This window comes from Adiantum capillus-veneris, chromosome 3 (genome assembly GCF_014529385.1).
Source record: "Adiantum capillus-veneris isolate H3 chromosome 3, ASM1452938v2, whole genome shotgun sequence".
NCBI classification, from domain to species: Eukaryota; Viridiplantae; Streptophyta; class Polypodiopsida; order Polypodiales; family Pteridaceae; genus Adiantum; species Adiantum capillus-veneris.
The window spans coordinates 32,936,060-32,953,885 of NC_140933.1; positions in this window are offsets into that span (position 1 = coordinate 32,936,060).

Sequence of the window (17,826 nt, forward strand, 5' to 3'; positions counted from 1 at the left end):
CTCTCTCTTTCTTCTCCACACACACACACACACACACACGAGGAGAGGAAGGAGAGCCAGGTATGCTTCTTCCCTCTCCTCACTCTCATGTTCCCTTCCCCTCTTTCTCTGTCCCTCTCTCTCTCTCTCACACACACACATAGTGTTTTTGAGAGAGAGAGAGAGAGAGAGAGAGAGAGAGAGAGAGTACAAACATAAACAAAAACGCGCACACACATACATAAACAAAGAATGCACACACACATTGAGAGAGGAAAAGAGAGAGAGAGCATGCATAAACAAAAAATGCACACATTGAGAGAGGAAAAGAGAGAGAGAACATGCATAAACAAAAAACGCACACATTGAGAGAGGAAAAGAGAGAGAAAACATGCATAAACAAAAAAACGCACACACATTGAGAGAGAAAGAGAGAGAAACTAATTTAACGTCGTAGGAAACTAATTAAAATTAAAAGACCTAAAGATCTAGCCGACGAGGAGTTGAACTCAAGACCTATTATTCAAGAGGGAAATGGCATAACCAATCTATCATACTTGGCATGGGTGATAGAAAGGTTATACCATTTATCTCTTTTTATTGGCACACACATCCACACACGCGCACACACACAAGAAGAAGAGAGTTATAACGTCGTAGGAAACTATCCTAAAAGACATTAAAGATTAGGTTAGATGTAGACTTACGTTAAATTAGATTTAGGTTTATTTAAGTTAAATTAGATTAGATTTAGGTTTATTTTTAAATAGATTTACGTTTATTTACGCTAGATTTAGATTTACGTTATATTAGATTAGATTTAGGTCTCCATAGACTGCGATGCCTGCATGAAGCGGGTGAAGAAAGCCCTCAATGGAATATAGGGTATTGCTGCCTTCACTCATGGTGGGCTCCGTCGATCCAAAAGTACTAGTGAAATGTCTTCAGAAGATAGGGAAGAAGGTGGATCTTCAGGGCGGCAAGAGTCACTACATCCCCGACACAATGACCATCTAGACAACCTCTAGTCATTCAACAGCAACTTCAAAGTTAGTAACAAGAGCAAGAACGGTCTAAAGGGCCAATTGCTGTCGTCAGACGTGGATGGAGATGAGGCAGCGCCACCGCTGGAAGTTAACTCTCACATCTTTAGTGATGAGAATGCCAACTCTTGCCGAGTTATGTGAAAAATTATGTGTTAAATCAGTTTTAAGGTTCTTATAATCCCTGTTAGTTTAGTTCTTTGTTTTTAATATAACATAATTTACGTTAGATTTAGATTTATGTTATATTAGATTAGACTTAGGTTTATTTAGGTTTACCCACACACACACACACACACACACACACACACACACACACACACAAGAAGAAGAGAGTTTTAACGTCGTAGGAAACTATCCCAAAAGACGTTAAAGATTCGGTTAGATGTAGACTTACGTTAAATTAGATTTAGGTTTATTTTTAGTTAGATTTACGTTTATTTAGATTTACGCTTATTTACGTTAGATCGAGTCCACGCAAGAATTACTTACGGTTTAGGGTTTAGAGTTAGACGAACAGTGAAAAGATGTACTGTGAAAAGATGTTATGATGCTGTGAAGTGCTACAGCTAGAGAAGAGGCAAAGGGGTTTTGTCCACTACATGCAGTATCATGTAGACGTGGGTCTGTAGATTTCTTTTACCCACAAATATAGGTATTGACCAATAAAGACAAGATTATAACCCGGTGGTTCTGATCTCCGTGCACCTCTAGACCGAGGTGTGCGGGGATTGGACATGACTAGAGAATGTGAGGTAAAGAGGGAGAGAGAGAGAGAGAGAGAGAGAGAGAGAGAGAGAGAGAGAGAGAGAGAGAGAGAGAGAGAGAGAGAGAGAGAGAGAGAGAGAGAGAGAGAGAGAGAGAGAGAGAGATAAGACGAAGAATGCCAATAGAATATTAAATTTGTTGTCCAGGTTATAAGATTTTTATCCTCATTATGAGTAGTGACGAGGATGTGGGACCGTCCAACCGAAACACCTATCTCACAACGAGGGTCTTATGTCCTTGTAATCAATGCAAGCCTTACTCCGTCGACTTCAGCAGCGGCATCATCATGGATGATGACGGCAAGAAGGTGATCTCGCGCATGCGTGGTCTTTGCTCTCAGCTGTTTAGACACTACATACTAAACAAATGGAGTGAAGTACCAAGTGATTTAAAAAACAGAGTCATCAGCATACTTCATGATGAGTTTCCCGTTCCAACATGGGATCAGCGCTTCAATGAAGACCTGATGAAGATTCGAATGCGCGAATACTGCAAACACAAGCGTTCCGAAGTGCAAAAAGCAATCAAGCATGGGTGGAACAGGCCAGATTGGCTGGCCAAAGAAGATTGGAAGAATGCGAAGAAAGCAACGCGCGAGAATCCCGACAAATGGAAGCAACAAAAGGATGCAGCCAGAGCGCGAGTAGAGGCAGGGAGCTCGCACCACTTGGGGAGCGATGGATGGGCATCATTTGAGGCCGATTTTGTAACTGTTTTCGCATTGCTCTTTATGTTCGATAGTTTAGGGTTTATGAGTTTTTAAATTCTAACATAATGAAATCTTTGTATGTTTTGACAGTGGTCGATGACAGGACGTGATCCCACACCGTACGAGCGCGAGTACGCAGGCAGGAAGGGCTTAAACGCCCTGATGGACATTCTCAGTTCTCGCGGCGGCATGGTTAGTATTAGGGTTTACTCTTTTCTATTTTTTGTATTGTTTTATAAATGTCGTTATATGTTTATACTTACTGAAAGCTGTCTTATTGTCTTTTTTTGCAGAATCCGACAGATACGCCGCTTGGACGCGATGAGACGTCTGACTAGACGACGTCAGTTTAGCCGTAGTTAGATAGCATTAGTTTAGGGTTTCTCATAGCTTATGTATCATGAGACGGATTTTATACGTCTTTTTGAACCATGTATATTATTACATTTGTCACCGCAATTCATTTTGCCAATCAATTCTTTATGCCTATGATGTTGTACAATTGTCATTATTACATTTGCCAATCAATTCATTTTGCCTATGATGTGTACAATTGTCAATTTTACGCTTGTCAATTTTGCAAACAATGCGTCTTGTGGGTGACTATTTTGTGTCTATTATCTACCCTTGCACTTTTTCTAAAAAGTGAATCAAGTACAATATGGTTGATGGGTGGTAGGGCATTCAATGTCTTGTCACCAAAAAAAATTCTCTCGGGCGTCGCTATAACCGTCGCTATTTATGGCTCTGTAGCATCGCTATAGACTTCTGTTAAAACGTCGCTATATGCGTCACTATATAGCGACGCGTATAGCGACGCATATAGCGACGGTTATAGCGACGCTCTCGTAGCAACGCTATTAGCGACGCCGGGGGTTATAAAAACCCAGTGTATTTCCGTCGCTAACAGCGTCACAAGAGCACACAACCTCTTGTAGTGATAAAAGTTCCAGTACTTACCGTTCGTAGAGTTTTACATTGGCTAATACTCCCCATGTTCCTTTTAATGACTATTACATGCAATCCTACTGGTCCTTTTTTCCATAAAAACTGATAGTGACCCGGATACGTTACTGTCTCTGCCACCACTGGCACTGTTTTGTCGTGCTGAGACTTTTCTAACACCTTGATTGGCTCTGGTACTAGTTGTACATGAAAAAAGGTTTAGAATGGCCGATTCTGAATTTTCCTGGCCATCAGTTCCCAGAATGCCAATATCTTCTTCTCTGGAAGTTTCTTTCTCATTAGAATAATAAAGCTTAATCTTAGCCCCATTATAAACACCTGGCAGTAGTAAACCATATAAATCCTTCAACCTAATTGTGCCATTGGAAAACACCCAATCGAATTCATAATACGGACCAGCCCAAGCTATCTTTAAATTTGGTTTCTTAGGGCCCAAATTTTGAATTGATAGAGCAGAACCAAGTCGCCCTTCTGGAACTCCCTAACTTTGATTCGTCTATCATGCCAGTGCTTTCTTCTTTGCTGAACAATCTCCTCTTCCAGCATAGCACGTTGTCTTAACTCATCCAACTGTGCTAATTCCTCCTATCTATTTTTAAGATTATGATTGAAATCCAATCCATACTCTACTGCCATCCTAAGACTGGGAATTATGAATTCCATAGGCACTACAGCTTCAGTATTATACACCATTCTGAATGGTGTTAGTCCAATAGTAACTTTATAGGCTGTCCTGTAGGCCCATAGAGCAATCTGGAGCTTAAGATCCCATTGGTGTGGCTCCTTCTGCGCAATCTTGGTGAGAATGGCCTTGACGGTTTTATTATTGCTCTCTACTTGTCCATTGCACCTGGGATAATATGACATTGATTTTTAGTGCTTTACTGAGAGCATTTCCATCAAAATATCCATAGTATCATTAATAAAGTGTGTTCCTTCATCAAACACAATCTCCACAGGACATCCATATCTGCAAATAATATTTTCAAATAAGAATATAGTAGTGGAATTCGCGGTGTTATCTGGAAGAGTCTTGGCCTCCACCCATTTGGTGACATAACAACTGGCCATCAATATATACCGGTTCTTCCTTGGAGTGATTTTCTTGAATGGACCCACGAAATCCAGACCCCATTTCATAAATACTCCCAGTGGTTGAACTGGAGTAAGAGGAGTCATATCAGTTGCTATTGGTTTGCCCATCCTCTAGCATATAACACGTGTTTTGCAAAAGCTTCTAACATCATATATTAAAGTTTTCCACCACAATCCATCTTGCAAAATCTTCTTGTAAGTAATATTAGTGGAGAAATGTCCTTCGGAATCTCCATCATGTGACTCAGAAATAACTTGCATTCTCCCTTCCATTGGCACACACCTTCGAAGAACCCCATCTACTCCCAGTCTATAAAGAAATCCTCCGATGATGGTGAACTTCAGACTCTTAATAATTAGAGCCTTGTTTTGATTCCTAGTCTAGTCTCATGGGAATCCTCCTTTAGAAAGGAACTGATATACATCATACCATTTTGGATCGGTGTTTTCCTCGGCTGCTACCTTGAACAACTCTGCGTCCACTGGCTCATCTCTCAAGGATACTTTGGAGTGGCCATCAGTACTCCTAGATAGGAAATCAGCACCACAATGGGTTTTACCGGACTTATGAAATATGCGAAATTCAAACTCCATCAGGAACATCATCCATCTGATCAGCCTTCCTTGAATAATGACTTTGTTAAACAAAAATAATAATGCCTGATGATCCACACTAAAAAAACCATTCCTAAGGCTTCTCTCTCCGTAGTGGTATATCCTTGTTCAGCCTGACTAAATCTTCGATTGGCAAAATACACTGGATAATCAGTCCTCCCTTCTGGTTGAGCCAATATTCCTCCCATTGCTAGTCTTGAAGCATCGACATGCATGCACATGAAAAATAACATCCCAATTTGGTTGTTGAAGTACTGGCTTACTGATTTAGCACTCCAAATGAACTTGCTGTTCTCCTTTGTGAGCTCATACAAAGGTAATGCCTTGGAAGCAAACATATGAACAAATCTTCTATAAAAATTGATTTATCCCAAGAATGAACTTAACTCTGATGTTGTCTGTGGTGCCTTGGCCTATTGGACACACTGGATCTTGTCGTTGGCCATCTCTATGTCATTCCTGGACACTATGTGTCCCAGTAGTTGTCCTTTCTAGACCAAGAAAACAGATTCAAATGGGTTTAGACAGATCCGCTTTTCCTTGCAATGTTGGAAAACCATTTTCAGAAAGAGAAAATGCTTCTCCTCATTTGAATAGACAGTGAAGTCGTCCATAAATATGGTAAGAGATCGGTGGAGAAATTCACTGGATATTTCCATCATACATCTTTGGAAGGTCGTGAAGCATTGCAAAGACCAAATGGCATAACCAGATACATGAATACTCCCCATTTAGTAATAAAAGTAGTTTTACTCCGGTCTTACTGATTATAACCACTATAGCCATCCATAAAGCTATACATCTTGTGGCGTGCAATCTCATTGAGAAGCATGTCCATAAAAGGTAATGGAAAAGGATCCTTGATGGTCTGAGCATTCAGCTTTCGATAATCCACACAAACTCTGAGCTTTCTATTTTTCTTGGGCACTACCACAATAGGAAATAACAGGTCACTACTGGTGACTTCAGTGATAAATCAAGCCTTCAGAAGGTTATCGATCTCTTGTTTGACCTTCTTAGCGTAATTTGGATTCATTCTATATCATTGCAGTCGCACTGGTCTAACATCCGGTTTCAAAGGTATTCTATGTTGACAGACCTCTGGATCTACCCCTTTTAGATCAGTATGTTTTCATGAAAATACGTCTTTCTACTTCTGGAACTTGTATCAGGATTTTTCTTTCATTCCTAGGTCTAGATGCTTGTTTACTTTGATGAATCGAGGATTCTCCTCAGAACCCAAGTTTAATTCTTTGATTTCCTGATCATTTGGAAGCAACCAGTTAGGCCCACCTCCCTTCCTTTTGGTTGACTCCTCACAATAATCCCAGGATGGACCCCTTAGTTCTGAACTGTTATTTTGAAATGCAGTAATTTCCTCCGAGTGTGCTTGTTCAGAGGCCACTGGTGTACTGGAATCTGAGAATTCTTCTTTAGAGTTAACTGGTTTCTCTGGCCTTCCATCTAGTTGAACTGGTCATTCCCCAGAATTCAGTTCAGTGAACTGACCTGGAAATTGCTTCCTTTGCTTTTCAACCTGACCTTTGTCAATACTGCATTTAGGTCTATCTCAGTCAGTGGAAAAATATTCCTTGCTGTCAGCATCCTCTCAATCTTCTTTACCCCATACTTCTGGCAAAGCTCTTCTAGTTGCAGTGCCTTTCTCCATCTTCTAGTGTTATTTGTCTGGATCTGAATTCTTCTATTGGTGCCCTGTATTGTCAGAGTCTGATTGGCATAGTCGTGAATAGCCTGTGCCGTTTGCAACCATGGGTGTCCCAATAGCATCCCATATACACCTTGCACATCTCGTACCAAGAAGCTGGTCTTGAACTTTTTTTTCCCACCCTTATCTGCATACTCTCTATCATCCCACTTGCCTGCACAACTCGATGATCGACCATTCGAACTTTAAAGGGTGCTAGCTTCAAGTTTGTGATACCCATTCTTTGCTGAAGATGTGTCCCTAGGATGTTTACTCCTGCCCCTCCATCCAGTATGACACCGGATAGTGGCTCCCATTGTTTCCTAACCTTGTAGTCTACTTGGATCACCGGCACTTCATCATCTCTGACAATTGCTAAGTCAACTACTCTGGCTTTCGCTTCAGCCTTCCTTCATTGTCTGATGAATTTAGCTGCTTCAGGCAAAGTTTTTCTGATGTCATCTAGTTCAACTGTCAGTTTCTGAATTCTTTCACAGATCTTAACATAAATTTCTTCTCTCTCTCTCTCTCTCTCTCTCTCTCTCTCTCTCTCTCTCTCTCTCTCTCTCTCTCTCTCTCTCTCTCTCTCTCTCTCTCTATCTCTCTCTCTCTATCAGAGCCCGGGGCAGTCACTTATCAAAAGACCCCTATATCACGTGCATTCAAGAGGCAATTAAATATACATACTATACTTACACTATGAGCCTATTTAAAAAAACCCCACCCCCCTCTGTATGTATACATTTTTAAACATTTTGGTCTTTTAATAATCCTCTCCGGTTAACTCACGTGATATCATACACATTCCAAAAAGTGACTGCCTCGGGGATCAGAGTTATTATCAAAACTTGAAGAATCGGGACTATCTGCACAATGCCACTCCTCTGTTTTGGTAACTACTGTGCCTCCTTTAGTGTTTCTTGTTGCAGTTATATCTTATTTAACGTTCCCTAATTCCTCCACCGGTCCCTAAACTGTAGCTAGCATAGTCTCATGAATCCCACACCCTGACTAGTCTAGTTGTGTTTTCTCAGAAGACTGGGCTGATATCTTCTGAATGACACGGGCATCAAAACTTTCTGGCTGCTCTGGTAGCTTCTTGGCTAGATCTTCTGTGATCTTAGCCGTCAGTTCTCTCTGCTCCTACCATTCATCGACTACCTTCTCTTTGCCCTTTGCCTTCCATACCTCTCTCTGTTTAGTCCATTTGCTACTTTCAGAACTGACTAGTTTTGTCGGCTCATCTGGGATATCCTCAATGACTACCCCTTTACTACACGTAACTGCTCCTACTGAAACTGGCTCTGGAGCTTTCGCCTCATTAGCCACTCTGCTAGGTGCTTCTGGACACTAAGCCGCAAAATTTCCATACTTGCCACAAGTATAACAGTTAAGGCTTCGATTTTGAAAGTTACCACGACTTCGGCCCCGGCCAATATCTACCTGGTATCTGCCGCGCCCAGTACTGATAGCCGTTTTTCGGCTCTTTGTAATTGCCACAGTGAGTTACCTCACCCTACCAAAATCACCCAAACACTGTGGCTATCCCTACCATTTCACTGTACATAGGCGTGCGTGAGTCACGGGACTTTTCCCATATCTTCTTAAAAAACCCTCAATTAGCTAGTCATTGGGCTAGTTGAGCCAAAAACATAAAAAATAAATAAAAAATAAAAGTATATTATGGCCCATGCGTATGTAAATATTTCTTTGTATATAGGGCCTAAATAAAAGATTTTTTCATAATTATTTTGGTATTTATTTAAATATTTCTACATAGGTGTGTGTTATTTATGCTCTGTACATTGCCTCACCATTACCACAATTTTTTCTTACCATTTTTCATACTCTTTATTCCATATAAAAATAATTTCATGCAAGCTTCTCTTATTTTTGGTGTAACTCCATCCCAACAAAAATCCAAAAAAACTAGTTCTATTTATGTGTATATTTTTTCACTATTGTGATTTTTCCCTTCCTACATCTATTTTGTTTTGTTTTTTTTTAAATTAGAACACCAAAAATATTTATCTTTTTATGGTAGCCTCATAATGAGAGAGATTTCTTTTGACCCCTTTACATTTTTTCCATTTATATTATTTATATTTGACATGTACATATTTTTTAGACCCCTCAATATTTGATTTTCTTAGTTGTACTATTCACTTATATCATGATCTCAACAATATCTTCAATTATAGACCTAGCAAATAAGATCAAGGGTAGGTGGCATGCATACATGCACTATGGAGGGCTCACTCTTGGAGGTATTCAAAAGAATCATCCAAAGAAGGACCCCACAAGGACCTTGTGCAGTGGAAAAAAACGATCGGTTTTGCTGAATTTTTAAAGTTCACTTGCTCTCCGAATTTGAAAAGGTGATACAAACAAACGTTGTAGCTCGTGGGCTGAACTTTTGCCTCAAATTTTTTCATATTTTTTTGAGCTACGAGCTGTGAGCTATGATTTTATTAGTGGACCCCAGTTTTCCCATGCTATGCAGCCACACTCTCTCTTCCACTTTATCATTTTCCTCTTTCACACACACTTCTCCACTCATCATCCCCACCTCTCTCACCACTCCTCTCTGCACCCTACTCACCTTCTCCTCAACCTTGAAGAATAAGAGAAACCATGGTGAACTCATACCTCCCACACACAATTCCATTCCAAAATTGACCACCTAGTCTCATTTTTCCTCCTCCAATTTACCCATATCTATCAAAAAAACCACAAAATTCAGCCTCTTCTCTTAAAAGACAGCATCATGGTGGTTGATTACTCAGCTTCAATTACCTTGTCTCTCAAGGAAGGTCAAGAGTGGAGAAAAAATGTACCGTCAAAGCTAGTGGACCGTCAACAAGCGTCAAAATTGGCCCTACTCAAGACACTTGGAGCATCAACCTTGTAAGAAATCCACCTTTTCTTACCTCTTAAGAGTTTTTCTTCCTTATTTGTATCCTACATGGATACTCCCATTGTAAATATCCAATTCCATTTGTAAATTAATACTAACTCTACTAACACTAATCCACTATGAAAAGTCCTATCACCTCCATTTCTCTCCTCTCTCTTTTCCCACCAACTTCTTGATAATTCCAAGCAAAAGAAATTAGATAAATGGCTGAAAATCTAACCCAACCATGGTTAGAGGAGTAACCCTAGCCTTCAAAATTGCTATAAAAGGAGGGTGTGGCTAGCACAAAAGGGGGAGCCATAAGCAAGAACACTATGCTATAGCTTGAGAAGCCAAGCTCAACCTCTCTAGAAGGAGCTCTTGAGTGGAAGCTCATAGTCTTATGCATGTGCATGTGTTGTAATAGGGGATTAGCAAGGGAACTCTATGCCATTGTAAGAGAGAGTGATCATTCAATTGAGAGTAGGAAATCTATCATTTCTCCTACTAGTGTAAGCCCAACATTTGCTGAATCAAGGAGGGTGGATTTGGCCTAAGCTTGGATACTTTGTCTCCTTTCCAATGTGAAGTAATGGACAACAATGATGCGTAAGTATCTCGGTGTTTTTTGTTAAGTTCTTGATAGCTTGTCTCATGGTGTTGTCATCAATCTAACCATAAATCCCACATACTGTAAGAAGGCGACAGGGTGGAGAGGACTCCCCTGGCCTTAAGACAGTGATTGGGGTGGATTTTCTTATGATGTGTTGTGGTGAAATTTACGCAAGCTATGTTGAACAAATACTAATCTCACTTTGATTTGTCATGACAGATTTGTAAGAAGGTATTAATGCAACAAGCACCCCCTCCCCCTTTCTCTCTCTTTCTTAAATATATAGTTGTGTTTGCTTGATCATTGCCGACACGTTTCAAAGCAGCCAAGCACTATCTCTCTCTCTCTCTCTCTCTCTCTCTCTCTCTCTCTCTCTCTCTCTCTCTCTCTCTCTCTCTCTCTCTCTCTCTCTCTCTCTCTCTCTCTCTCTCGTGTTTTAGTGTGTGAGAGTGTTCCATTGGTGTTAGGGTTAGTGTAAATTCCTTGCTTGTTTGTGGGTTGCTCTAACGATTCTCCTCTTTTGCGTCCTAGTTCGCTCTTAAACTAGGTGGTGCCCCTTGTGTAGTTGGGATTTGGCTGTGGGTTTGTTGTTTTGGTTTGTGTTGTGTTGTGCCCCAGCCCCATTGAGCAGCACGGGAGCCTTGAAGGGTGTCTAGAGGTTACTCTTCTTGTTGCCCGCCCCGGACCGCCTCAAATTGGTGCCCCCACTGAGGACGGCTTGTGTATTTTTGTGTAGAATCAACTTTTAGCATAGTCAAGTAGTTTGCATGAATCACGAAAATTTGTATGATCCCTTCATTCCCATTGCAAGGAAAAAGGTACACATAATTGTTAGTACTAAGTTGCAATTTCAACGTGTCATTCGTAGAATTTTAGGTCCTCTTAGGTTGGCCGAGATAAACGCTTCAGTAAATCCTTTTATTTTGCCTCTCAATAGGTACGACCTTAGTTTGGACGTCTATATTTTTGTTTTGTTTTAAGCATTAGGTCATGCATAGACCATGGATAATGGCCCAAGAATAGAGGTTTTCCCCTTCCATTTCACTCCACACATTAGAATAAACATTGCAATTAGTAGGAAAATCCATTTTCAACAACGTATGGTGTTCATGTTTGGTGCCCAAAGAGTAGGAGAAATTCTCGCATCACCAAACCCTATCATCCTACCTCTTATTGATTATCATAGGTCGTTTGATGTGAATATCTTTATTTTGTTGTAGAATAGATTGCAAGCTAGAAAACATTATTGTGTAAATCTTTTTAAGAAAGAAAAAAAAAACGGGTGTCACTTTGAAATCAATTCAATGGAAAGCCAACGCCAAATGTCTGGGTATCCTCTTTTCTTTGGAGAGCCTGGAGAGGATGCAGAATTATTTTTAGCGAATTTCAAGATGTCTTGCCGAATCAAGAGGATAGTAACCGATCAAGAACGTGTAGAAATGTTTGAGGTGGTCCTTAGGAAAGATGCTAGTACTTGGTTTGACTCTTTGCCTGAGGAAGTTAAGGGGGATTACACAGAAGTTTTGAATCGTTTTAAGAGATACTTCTTTGATCCCCAAAACACTCAAAAATTATGGCAAGACATTGTTTCTCATAAGCAAAAAGACTTAGATAACTACTACTTGTACAAGCAAGAGTTTCTATGTCTTTGGGCTCTATGGATACGAAATGTTGCTAACCCTGGTGATGGTGCAGAATTTCTAAAGAAGGAGAGGTTCATAGCCGGACTCTTTCCTGACCTTAAGGTAAAAGTTGAGGCGGGTGCACCTGCTACTTTTGATGCAGCTGAAACTAGGGTTGCTGAGAAGTATAGGAAACTCAAGTGCTTAAGGGGAGAGGTTCCAATAGAAGGTCTTAGACCCAAAGGTAAGTCACAAGCATCAACATCTAGGGAGCTTCCTGAGGTAACGGCTGAAGTGATTGAGAAGTTAAACGAATCTTTAAGCAGCCTCTCAATTCACCTTGCACAAGCTATAGGTCCAAAGGGACAAGCAAAGAAGTCTGAAGAGCGAGATCCACGACCTAGGAGAGTCTTGCAATGTTGGAATTGCGGAGAGTCTGGACATGGGATGTATAATTGTCCTTGGCCCCGTGGAGAGCCAGGGAGACCTAACATGAATTACCCAGTGATGAATGCAGGAGAAGGAGCTGGTCAACAACCAAGGCTTCTACAAAGGCCAAATGGACCAATACCACCTCCACAAGGGGTAGAAGGAGTTCCACCTTTGCCAGATCCAAATGTGCATGTGGTAGAGGTGACAAATTCAAATGAGGTTGACATGGAAGCCAATGGCATTAAGCGTGGCCGAGGAAAAGGTAAAGAGAAAGAGGGTGTCCCATCACAGAGTGACCATGGACAAGGCAAGAAGGCAAAGGAGACCAAGGAAGCTAAGAGGACTCGACGTCGTATCAATCTCCAAGACTTCCCTCTTGGACATGGTATGGCTCCATACAACCTGTTGGAAGACATGCGAGGTAAGGGTCCTGATATCTCATGGCCTCAGTTTCTTGCATTATGCCCACAAGTTAGGAGGGATTTAACAAAGGCAGTTAGCACTAGGAGAAAGGTAAAAGAGAGTTTTCCTGTTGTAAAAATTGCACATGCTGAAATGAACGAGGATATTACACCTGTGCTAGATTGTTACATAAAAGGAAGATTGGTTAGGAAAGGTCTAGTGGATGGGGGTGCACAAATTTGCATCATGACAGAAAGCCTCATGCAAAGACTAGGCATGCACATCCATGAGACACCTGAAATCAAAGTGAAAATGGCAAACAATAGCAAGGCTAGGTGTGTAGGCATTTGTAAAAATGTTTTTGTGGAGGCCTTTGGCATTAAGAAGGCAGTGGATTTCTATGTCATGTCTACCAAGGGAAATGGTTACCCATTTATCCTAGGAAGACCATGGCTAATGAAAATGCAAGCTTTGCAGGATTGGAAGAGTGGAAAGCTAATTTTCAGGAATGACAATCACAAGAAGGTTGTATTTGACATGAAGGAGCAACACCAAGAGGAGCTCCATGAAGAATCATCTCGAAGTGAGACGGAAGAAGATTGGACTGAAAACACTTCAGAAGAAGAAAGTAGCAGCAGCATTACTGAAGAGGAGTCTTCCATCGAAGTCATGGGGGTAAGGTTTAAGCCAAGCAACCAAGAGACCTCTTGTCGAGGTTTGGAAGAGGTAGGTTCCCAAGAGAACCAAAAGGTGGAAGATGAAGGAATGTTAGAAGGTATGTTGTCTACAACACTTACAAAGGATGAACGAGAGGAGTTCAAATGTGTGCTAAGGAAATTTTCGAGGCTTTTTGCTAAAGACTACACCGATGTACGTGGAGTAGATGTTGTTCAACACAAGATTGAGTTGAAGCCAGAGGCCACACCTAAAGCTCAAAAGCTACGAAGGCTAGGAGTCATTAAGGAGCAGGCTCTACTCAAGGAGGTAAGAAAGCTTCTAGCAGCAGGTTTCATTTATCCAGTGGAGAATTCAGAGTGGGTCTCTCCTGTTGTTATCACTCCTAAGAAGAATGGCAAGTGGAGGGTGTGTGTGGATTACCGTCCCCTCAATGAGGCAACAAAAAGAGATCACTTTCTCCTCCCATTCCAGGATGAGATACTAAATGAGGTAGCTGATCATGAGAAGTACACTGTGTGCGATGGTTACTCAGGTTACTTTCAAATAGGGATTGCATTGGAGGATCAATTGAAAACAACCTTTATCACTCCTTAGGGTTGTTATGCTTTTAGAGTCATGCCATTTGGTCTGACAAATGCTCCTGCAACATTCCAACGTTTCATGAACATGGTGTTTCAAGCATTCTTTGGAAAGTCAATTAGGGTGTTCATTGATGATTTCTGTATTTATAGCTCAAAATCATTGCATCTACAAAGGGTAGAAGAAGGTTTAAAGAAGCTCTACGACATGGGAGGTCAACTCAACCCTGACAAGTGCCACATAGGTGAGGATGAAGTGATCTTGCTCGGTCACAAGGTTTCCTATAAAGGCATTGAGGTGGATCCTTCAAAGGCAAAGGCTCTTATTGAGCTCCCATCACCGAAGAGTCTTAAGGAGGTCATCTCTTTCATTCAGAAGGTGAAGTATATGTCACGCTTCATTCACTTAGCCTCGGAGTTGCTTCATCCTTTACAAAAGTTGACACAACAAGTAGAATTTTCATGGTCTGATGAGCTTGAAGAGTATTTTTGTAACATTAAAGTCATTTTGTCACTCATGCCTCCTTGTTGGGAGTACACATTCTTTGTTAGCTCTAGTGTTGGAAGGGAAACAATTGGTGCTGTGTTGCTACAACAAGATCCCCACAATACAAGGATGCGACCCATCTACTTTGCTAGTAGGGTCATGAATGCTTTGGAGAGAGACTACACAGAAGCAGAACTCATGATGCTTTCTCTCATGTTTGCGGTGAGAAAGTTTAGATCCTACCTGTTACCAAGACCTTTTGTAATTCTCACTGCAGAAAATTTGTTCCCTTGGGTGTCATCTCAAATGAATCTTAGTACTAGGATCTCAAAGTGGATTATGGAGTTGCAAGAGTTCCAATACTCTTTCAAGGTAGAAGATAGTGTGCGTGCACAATTGGCAGGGATTCTCACTTATAGGGTACATGAGAAGGAAATTAAGGTGCCTCAAGTAAAGACCCTACCATTACCACCACCAAAAAGTATTCCTAATGCTTTTACCTTGTTCTTTGATGGAGCTTTTCGTCGAGCCACAGGAAAAGCAGGGGGAGGGCTAGTGTTGCTCAACCCAAGTGGAGAGGTGGTCATGAAAGAGAAGTTCAATCTACCAAGTTCAGCTAGCAACAATGAAGCAGAATACGACACACTAATTCATGGTTTGAAGATGTGCATTGGCCAAGGGATACAACGCCTCATGGTAAAGGGAGATGCACTTCTCATTGTTAAACAAATTTTAGGTATTTGGGCATGCAAGAATGAAAGCTTACGGACAAAAGTTCATGCCATTCGTAGATTGTTTAATCAATTTGAAGAAGTGCAACTATATCATATTCCTAGGAAACAGAATGAAGATGCCGATTTACTTGCACAGCAAGTAGTTACATGTGTTGAGAAAGAAGTGCAGGTCATCATGGTGGCAGCAACTGTCAAGCAACCGAGATACCAGGGATTGGAGTCATTGACTCCCATTATTAGCTACATTTTGGAGGGCGAGTTTCCACAAGACTTCACGAAGGCTCAGAAGAGGAGACTCATGAAGAAGGCAAGCGCATATCTCTTCCTAGAAGGCTCCCTCTATCAAAGAGGGAGGGATCAAGTATGCAGAAGAGTACCAACTATTGAGGAAATTCCAGCCATTCTAAAAGGTTTGCATGAAGAAGCATGTGGTGGTCATTTTGCCCAAGAATTAACTGTGAAGAAGATTTTGCTTGCGGGGTATGTTTGGCCAAGTCTGCATGTGGATGTCCAACATTGGTGTAAAAGTTGTCACAATTGTCAAGTAAATGGGAATAGAAGATTGGTTTATGGTCTAAGGCAAATCGTGCTTGCAAATGGACCGTTTGAAAAGTGGGGCATTGATGCTATGGGTCCTCTGCCTAGGACAAAAAATGGTAAACTCTACATTCTAGTGGCTGTAGACTATATGACTAGGTGGGTGGAAGCACAAAGTGTGGCAAAGGTAAATGAAAAGAGAGTGAGCAAATTCGTCTACACTCACATTTGTTGTAGATTTGGCACACCTTTGGAGATTGTTTCTGATAATGGTCCAGGGTTTAGAAAGGGATTGCTCACAGAAGTCTGTGAAGAACTTCACATTCTACATCGTCACAGTACACCCTACTATCCCCAATCAAATGGTTTGGTAGAGAAGGCTAATGGTGTCATTGCAGGAATCATTAGAAAGATGGTGCAAGACAAGACAAAATTATGGGATGAATTCTTGGATGGTGCCTTGTGGGCATATCGAACCACATATAGGGAAGCCACGGAGTTCACACCATTTCACTTGGTCTATGGTCAAGAGGCTTTACAGCCAATTGAGCTAAACATTCCAACAATGCGACTTCATGGCAAATCAGCACAAGATGATCAAGAAGCATGGGTGGATCGACTTCTTACCTTAGCTGAGCTTGAGTGGAAAAGAGAAGCAGCATACGAGTGCTATAAGAGGAAAGCCACACAAAAAAAGGAGAAGCTTGACAAGAAACTGAAGGACAAAGGCATCAATGAAGGAGATCTTGTGCTAAGGTATGACAATCGACTCGATAATCGTTTTGATACCAAGTTTGAAACTAGATGGCAAGGGCCATACATAGTCAAGAAGGCTTTCAATTCTAGTTACTATCAGCTTATGGACTTGAATGGGAAAGAGCACTCCAGGAAAGTAAACGGGTATCGCTTGAAGCCCTATTTGAGTCGCCTTCTACCAAAGGATCTACCAAAGATCTGTCAAAAGGCCACTGTCTCATGTAAGTATTGTTACATGAAGCATGAGTGTAACTCTAGCCAAAATTCTGAGGGGCCAAACCATAAAAATCTCGTCAAGGACTCTGAAGCACTCTCTTTGGAAAAGATGCTCTATGATGGTACATGAATATACCATCATCCAGGGGGAGGGCTAATGATAGCCGTTTTTCGGCTCTTTGTAATTGCCACAGTGAGTTACCTCACCCTACCAAAATCACCCAAACACTGTGGCTATCCCTACCATTTCACTGTACATAGGCGTGCGTGAGTCACGGGACTTTTCCCATATCTTCTTAAAAAACCCTCAATTAGCTAGTCATTGGGCTAGTTGAGCCAAAAAAATAAAAAATAAATAAAAAATAAAAGTATATTATGGCCCATGCGTATGTAAATATTTCTTTGTATATAGAGCCTAAATAAAAGATTTTTTCATAATTATTTTGGTATTTATTTAAATATTTCTACATAGGTGTGTGTTATTTATGCTCTGTACATTGCCTCACCATTACCACAATTTTTTCTTACCATTTTTCATACTCTTTATTCCATATAAAAATAATTTCATGCAAGCTTCTCTTATTTTTGGTGTAACTCCATCCCAACAAAAATCCAAAAAAACTAGTTCTATTTATGTGTATATTTTTTCACTATTGTGATTTTTCCCTTCCTACATCTATTTTGTTTTGTTTTTTTTTAAATTAGAACACCAAAAATATTTATCTTTTTATGGTAGCCTCATAATGAGAGAGATTTCTTTTGACCCCTTTACATTTTTTCCATTTATATTATTTATATTTGACATGTACATATTTTTTAGACCCCTCAATATTTGATTTTCTTAGTTGTACTATTCACTTATATCATGATCTCAACAATATCTTCAATTATAGACCTAGCAAATAAGATCAAGGGTAGGTGGCATGCATACATGCACTATGGAGGGCTCACTCTTGGAGGTATTCAAAAGAATCATCCAAAGAAGGACCCCACAA